At 41.7% G+C, this 7833-nt stretch overlaps 1 long non-coding RNA gene across 1 annotated transcript in view; it reads right to left on the bottom strand.

The window, feature by feature from the left end:
- Window positions 1-514: 514 nt before the first annotated feature.
- Window positions 515-7833, bottom strand: part of LOC132659684 (uncharacterized) — a 37568-nt gene continuing 30249 nt past the window's right edge. Inside the window, exon 3 of the long non-coding RNA XR_009600408.1 lies at window positions 515-4262. This is a non-coding gene — a long non-coding RNA (uncharacterized LOC132659684). The remainder of the gene's footprint in view (window positions 4263-7833) is intronic.

Below are 7833 nucleotides of genomic sequence, written 5' to 3'. Positions count from 1 at the left end.
CTTCCATATTTTCATGCCTTTCATAGAAATATAAACATATATGTTGATTTTAGAGCTTTTAAACAAAAATAGGATTATGCTATGTACATAATCTGCAGCATGATTTTTTTTTCACTTAGCAGTATAACACAGGTATTTTTCTGGCATATAGCTCAGTCTTTTTCATTGCCTGATACTTTTTAGAATGGCTGTTTCCAAATTCACTTAATCAAACGCTTCTTCCTAAGCATTCAGGTTATTTCCAAGTTTTTTGTTTTGTTTTATTTAGTTTTACAAACTAATGCAAAAAAAAAAATTCTCACACATAATCTAATACACCAGCCTTTTTATCCTTCTAGGATACAGCCCTAAAGATACAAAAAAGTAATAAATAGTTTGGGCAGCCTTTAATATCATGTGAAATATTTGCAGCTGAAAGAGAAGTTTTCTCTTTTGACACACAATAAATCTGTGCATGTTTCATAACAAAAAGACATGACACATTTGCTCTAGATCTGAAGTTCTGGAGAAAACATTTAAAATGGAAAAGAACAACTCTTTATTGTTGATATTAGGATCCTCAATGTACTCTCTCCCAAAATTACATTCTATGAAGTGATTTCATAAGATGTAACAACATTAAGTTCTTATTACTGCTCTGTAATCCCGTTATGAGTTAAGTAAAAATCTAAACAAAATGTCCTTGGCTCAGCTACTCCTGAAAAGAGCATTTCAAAAAAAAGTTATTTCAACTTGTTTTTCTAAGAGGACTAACTTGAATGATAGGAAGACCGCTAGACTTGGAGTCAGAGAATTAGGTCAAAGTCCTGGCTGGATCACTTTTTAATAGCCAGTGTTTATTAAGAACTTACTATGTGCCAGACATAACACATAATGCTTTACATGGGTTATCAGATGCACTTTTCACAGTAACTTGATGAGGTACATACTATCGTTATCCTCACTTTATAGATGAGGAAACTGGAGCGCAGAGAGTTAAAGAACTTGCCCAGGATTGCATAGCTAATAAATAGTTAAACTAGGAATCAAACACAGGCAGTGTTACTCCAAGAATCCATGCTTTTAATCATGTTCTATAAGTGGGTAACCTTCAGCCCTTTCCTTCCTAAGAGTTAGATAACTTATCTGGAACATGAGGATAATAAACCTATTCTACCTATTTCCCTAGGTCATTTTGAGGAGTGAGATCATTATATGTAAAAGTCTCAGTAAGTTATAAATCATTCAGTTCAGTTAGTCAGTTCAGTCACTCAGTCGTGTCCGATTCTTTGCAACCCCATGAACCGCAGCACGCCAGGCCTCTCTGTCCATCACCAACTCCCGGAGTTCACTCAGACTCACATCCATCGAGTCAGTGATGCCAACCAGCCATCTCATCCTCTGTCGTCCCTCTCTCCTCTTGCCCCCAATCCCTCCCGGCATCAAAGTCTTTTCCAATGAGTCAACTCTTCGCATGAGGTGGCCAAAGTACTGGAATTTCAGCTTCAGCATCATTCCCTCCAAAGAAATCCCAGGGTTGATCTCCTTCAGAATGGACTGGTTGGATCTCCTTGCAGTCCAAGGGACCCTCAAGAGTCTTCTCCAACACCACAGTTCAAAAGCATCAATTCTTCGGTGCTCAGCCTTCTTCACAGTCCAACTCTCACATCCATACATGACCACTGGAAAAACCATAGCCTTGACTAGATGGACCTTAGTCATTAGTTTTCAATTTCTTTTCTGGTTTTCAGAAATGAGAAAGATGCTGCTGCTGCTGCTGCTGCTGCTGCTGCTGCTTAGCGATGTCCACCTCTTTTGTAACCCCATGGACCGTAGCTCACCAGACTCCTCTATCCATGGAATTCTCCAGGCAAGAATACTGCAGTGGGTTAACATTTCCCTCTCCAGGGGATCTTCCCAACCTGTGCATCAAACCCGTGTCTCATGCATTGACAGCTGGGTTCTTTACCACTGAGCCACCAGGGAAGCCCGAGTAAGATGCATCCTAGGTTAAATTCCCAAGTAGATGTATCTTTTCAACAGAAGTGTTTATAGTTAGATAAAATCACCTGGCATTGACCTTATAAGACAACTGTACTTTAAAAGTGGGGATGATGACCTTTAGATACAGAATATAAGTATAGCATGTGGAATGCATAGGAGATCTAGAATCAGAGATTCAGACCCAACACTGGTTTCACCTCTTACCAACTTTGTGACGTACTCTCTTATTCTTCAAACTTCCTATCTGTAAAAATAGTTCCTATCTCACAGGGAATGAAAGTAGCATACCTGCACGTGCTTTGTAAAAGTGAAAGTGAAGTCGCTCAGTCGTGTCCGACTCTTTGTGACCCTCGTGGACTGTAGCCTACCAGGCTCTTCCATCCATGGGATTCTCCAGGCGATAATACTGGAGTGGGTTGCTATTTGCTTCTCCAGGAGATCTTCCCAACTCAGGGATCAAACCCGGGTCTCCCACATTGGAGGCAGATGCTTTAACCTCTGAGCCACCAGGGAAGCCTACCAAACAACAAGCTGTTGTTTGTATTACTGCCATGTCAGGGAAGAGTAATATACATGTAGCTCACTCAGGAGAAGAAGGAAAGGGTGCCACTAGCAGGGAGTCAACCCCAATTGCCTCAGTGGGTCAAAAACACTGGAGACACAGTGAGGGAAGGGGAGGGTGTGGCGAATGGGGAGAATAGCGTGGAAACCCGTACCTTACCGTATGTGAAATAGGCAGCCAGTGAGAAATTGCTGTGTGACGCAGGGAGAGCCTGAGTTTGATGGCTGTGGCTTTTGTCATATTTTATTTTGCCAACCACAGTTGGCTGAGGCTATTGCCTTGATTCTCTGCCAATCACATGGAAACTATTTTTTCATTCCTTTTTTTCATTCAAGTACCAATATATTTGTTGAGCATCTGCCATATGCCCAGCATTGTGGCATTCGTAACAAACAGTGGGAATACAATGTAATCGAAATAAAGTCCCTGTCCTTATGGAATTTACATTCTAGTTGTTTAGTCACTTAGTTGTATGCAACTCTTTGCAATGCCGTGGACTGCAGCCCGCCAGGCTCCGCTGTCCATGGGATTTCCCAGGCAAGAAGACTGGAGTGGGTCACCATTCAGTCCTCCAGGGTTCTTCCCAACCCAGGTATTGATCTGCGTCTCCTGCAAGCCTCCTGCATTGCAGGTGGAGTCTTTACTGCTGAGCCACTGGGAAGCCCTTACAATCTAGAGGACAGACATGAGCAAAAGATAAACGAATACACAAAAAATTAAACCAAGTGATAAGAGCATGGCCTACGTGCTAGAAGGAAATTAACACCATAGGTAAGAAGATGGATTGGGAGAGACCCACTTTGGATGGGGTAGTAGAAGTAAAGATGGCATCATGAAGATGGACTAGGGAAGACAGATTTAAGTTCTAAAGAAACCACCTGCAATTCAAGAGACCCAGGTTTGATTCCTGGGTTGGGAAGATCCCCTGGAGAAGAGAATGTCAACCCACTCCAATATTCTTGCCTGGAGAATTCCATGGATAAAGGAGCCTGGCAGGCTACAGTCAATGGGATTGCAGACTCGGACATGATTGAGCGACTAACACTTTAAAGGCAGAACTGGTATAACTTGATGGATCTGTTGACAGATATAAGGAAAGAGAATTAGAAGATGACTATGAGTCTTCTGCAATAGACAATTGAAAGAACTGTGTCACTATTTACTTGTTCATACGTGAGATGTTGGAAGAGTGGTTTTGGAAATCAGGAGTACCATTTAGGATATGGTGATTTTTAAAAGTCTTTAAGCCAATCAAAAACTGTGAAAGTGTGAACCCAGACCACAAAGCCAAGTTCTAGACTGAAGGGAAAAAATCTGGATGTCTTTTCTCGGGGGGAGGGATGTCTTGACAGTACTGAAAACCATAGGGATCTATATTAAGCTGTTGAACATTACTTTTGCCTTGGTTATTGATGTATTAATGAATAATAGAAGTCTGGAAACTATCAAGAATGGAGTTTTTAAATCCCTATTAGTGAAATTTCAAGAACACTATAATCCTCAGGAAGAATATTTTGGGCCAGAAATTGAAACGAATTTCTTAGACTCTGGAAAGTTATGCCTATGGTGTGATCTGCCATTCTGGTTGGGACATGATGAACTGGAATGAGATCGAACTTGGACCAAGACGGACCTGGGTTTGAATTCCAGTTCTCTCATCGTGAAGTTATGTGGCTTTAAGGAAGTTTCTTGTCCTTTTCATCTTCTGTTTAATTACCTAAAGAACAAAAATTAAAATGCCTACCTTGTAGTTCAGTTCAGTCACTCAGTCGTGTCCAACTCTTTGCAACCCCATGAATTGTAGCACGCCAGGCCTCCCTGTCCATCACCAACTCCCAGAGTTCACCCAAACTCATGTCCATCGAGCTGGTGATGCCATCCAGCCATCTCATCCTCTGTTGTCCCCTTCTCCTCCTGCCCCCAGTCCCTCCCAGCATCAGGGACTTTCCCAATGAATCAACTCTTCGCATCAGGTGGCCAAAGAATTGGAGTTTCAGCTTTAGCATCATTCCTTCCAATGAGCACCCAGGACTGATCTCCTTTAGAATGGACTGGTTGGATCTCCTCGCAGTCCAAGGGACTCTCAAGAGTCTCCTCCAACATCACACTTCAAAAGCATCAATTCTTCAGCGCTCAGCTTTCTTCACAGTCCAACTTTCACATCGATACATGATCACTAGAAAAACCATAGCCTTGACTAGACGGACCTTTGTTGGCAAAGTAATGTCTCTGCTTTTGAATATGCTATCTAGGTTGGTCATAACTTTCCTTCCAAGAAGTAAGCGTCTTAATTCTCATGGCTGCAATCACCATCTGCAGTGATTTTGGAGCCCAAAAAATAAAATCTGAAAATTACAAATAATATATGCAAAAAATGCCTAGCACAGGATGGTGTTCAGCAAATAGTGAAGTGAAGTGGTCGCTCAGTCGTGCCCAACTCTTTGTGACCCCGTGGACTGTAGCCTACCCGGCTCCTCCATCCATGGGATTTCCCAGGCAAGAATACTGAAGTGGGTTGCCATTTCCTTTTCCAGGGGATCTTCCCGACCCAAGGATCAAACCTGGGTCTCAAACATTGCAGGCAGACACTTTAACCTCTGAGCCACCAAATAGTAGCAACATTAAACTCCATTTCTTCCCTACATCATAAGATGTCTTGAAAGACACCACCTCTAATTTCATACCTCATTCTCCCCTTCAGGCCAGTCAAGTTTCCCATCCCTCCAATTCCACAGGATCTCCTCTGGTCAGATCACCAGTGGTGTTAGATTTGTCCTCAGTTTTGCACCCCTTCTCCACAGCATTTTGACCCAGGTGATCACTTCTCCCTTGCTGATTACCTATCTTCTCTTGGCTTCAATGACACCATACCATTCTGGTTTCCTGCCTGTATCAGAGAAAACTCCTTCTCAGTCTCCTTTGCTGGATCATTTCCCAACTCAGACTCAGTGTCTCAAGTTCAGTGCTAGAGATCCTTTTCTTTTGTGGCCTCACTCTCTCCAAAGTAATGTTATCCAGTCCGGTCATTTTTAAATACTTCTATACACTCCCAAATTTGCTGCTTCCCCTGAACTCCAAATTCATACATTCAGCACCTCCTTGGCATCTTTGTGTAATAAGCCCATCAAGTTTAACAGATAAAAAAACAGAATTCTTGACCTACTCCACTCAAATCTTCTGCCATCCTAATAAGATGGTGTCATAACCCACCTAGTGATACTCTACCAAAATCCTACCCGTCAGCACACATTCTCAACTCTACTTCCAGAGTATATCCGCAGACTGTTTCATCCGTGCTGCCAACCCCCAAGACCCTGTTCTCAGAGTTTCTTATCTAAATTATTGCTCAAATGGTCTCCAAGATTCCACTACAACCCATTCTTCCATAGCAGTCAGAATGAACTTTTGAAGATATAAATCAGGTCATGTCACTTGCACATCTTAAATCTTTAGTTGGATTTCTTAGAATGAAGTCCAAGTTGTTTATGTGGTTTGCGAAAGCTTACATGATTGAGCCTCAGCTTCCTTTCCAATCCCTTTCATTTTACCCTACCCTCCTACCTCACTGGCCTTCTTTCTTTCCTCTAAGCTTATTTTCCCATCAGGGTCTTGCCCCACTCGTTTTCTCTGGCTAAAACTCTCTGCTCCAGATCTTGTCATGTTCGGTCCTTTCTCATCATTCTCAAAGAGGCCTTCCTGATTATCCAGTCTAAAATAGCACCCACTTCCCTCAGTCATGCTCTGCATCAGTTCAGTTCAGTTCAGTCGCTCAGTCGTCTCCAACTCTTTGCGACTCCATGAATCGCAGCACACAGGCCTCGCTGTCCATCACCAACTCTCGGAGTTCTGCATAACCCTGCCTTATTTTCATTTTCTTATAGCTATTTGAAATTTTCTTATTTATCTCTGTGTTTACTTCTGTATTATCTGTCTCCCCTCCACTAGATTATAGACTCCAAGAAAGCAGAGACAGATCTCTCTTTTTCATCTCTGTACCCTTGAGAACCTCGATGGAAGCTAACTCACAACAGACTCCCAAATATGTGTATCAAATGAGTGAGTGAGCGTTAGTTGGTATTGCTCTACCCTTATACACCTGAGACTCAAATGCTGTGGAATGTCATCCTCTACCCAGCACAGTTTTTGTCACTTGACCCATTTTTTCTGCTTTACCCAAAGGCTTTTCCTTCTCTTTCCCGAGGCCCAACTAGCTATTAAATTCTGTCAAATATCTGTTTCTCTCTTGTCTTCTCCCACCCATGTCTACTGCTTAACCTCAGGATCTCATCATCATTTACTTTAACATTATAGTCTCTTAATTGTTCTATCTCCCTCCAGCTTCATTATTCTTAAATCTAATAGTGAATATTTCTAACATACTGATTTCAGTTAGTAGCCTTTAGAATCCCCACTTTTTCTTAGATTCCTAGGTAAGTGAGTGAGTGAGTGAAGTCGCTCAGTCGTGTCCAACTCTTTGGGACCCCATGGACTGTAGCCTACCAGGCTCCTCCCTCCATGGGATTCTCCAGGCAAGAGTACTGGAGTGGGTTGCCATTTCCTTCTCTGGGGGATCTTCCTGACCCAGGGATTGAACCCAGGTCTCCTGCATTCCAGGCAGACGCTTTAACCTCTGAGCCACGAGGGAATGTAATTGGGTTCCTGCCTTCAGTGAACATCACAGTTCACAAATTCCCCTATGCTCCAGCCATTCCAAAATGACTTTCAAATGGCTTCTAAATTTCACCTTTTTGATATTCCTCCTTCTGGAAATGCCCTTCTATCAGCCTATACCCTTCCCATCTGTATGTTAAACTCATAATCTGCCTTTACTAACCAATTTAAGGACCTCCCCTTTATGCAGAATCTTCTCCAATCTACCAAATCCATGTTAGTCTTTTTTGCCTGTGTGGCCTCTTTAACATACTTTTTTTGTTTTACTTTTCTAGCTATATGACAATTATTTACTAGCTTGGTATCATGTAGTGAGCTCTGTGATAACAGACACAATGTTTTATCTTAGCATCTCTAGCACTCATCCTGGGATATTATAAAATGTCATTGATAAATAGTTGCTTATAGAAAAAAACCAAAGAATCTAAAGACAAATGCATTAACAACCATACAAACATGAATTATGAAAAATAAGTTGTGTTTCTAAGTCACCATTTAGAAAGTATCAATGAAAGATGTCATATATTATTACTCTTCAGTATTTACCAGTAAGGAGTGATGGGAAAATAGAAATTATATTTTCTGAAAACCTGCTTAATGATCAAAGCTCAAAGACT

This window comes from Ovis aries, chromosome 4 (assembly GCF_016772045.2).
Source record: "Ovis aries strain OAR_USU_Benz2616 breed Rambouillet chromosome 4, ARS-UI_Ramb_v3.0, whole genome shotgun sequence".
In the NCBI taxonomy this organism is placed as follows: Eukaryota; Metazoa; Chordata; class Mammalia; order Artiodactyla; family Bovidae; genus Ovis; species Ovis aries.
The sequence above is the reverse complement of the archived record's forward strand: the minus strand, read 5'-3'. Positions and strand labels throughout refer to the sequence as shown.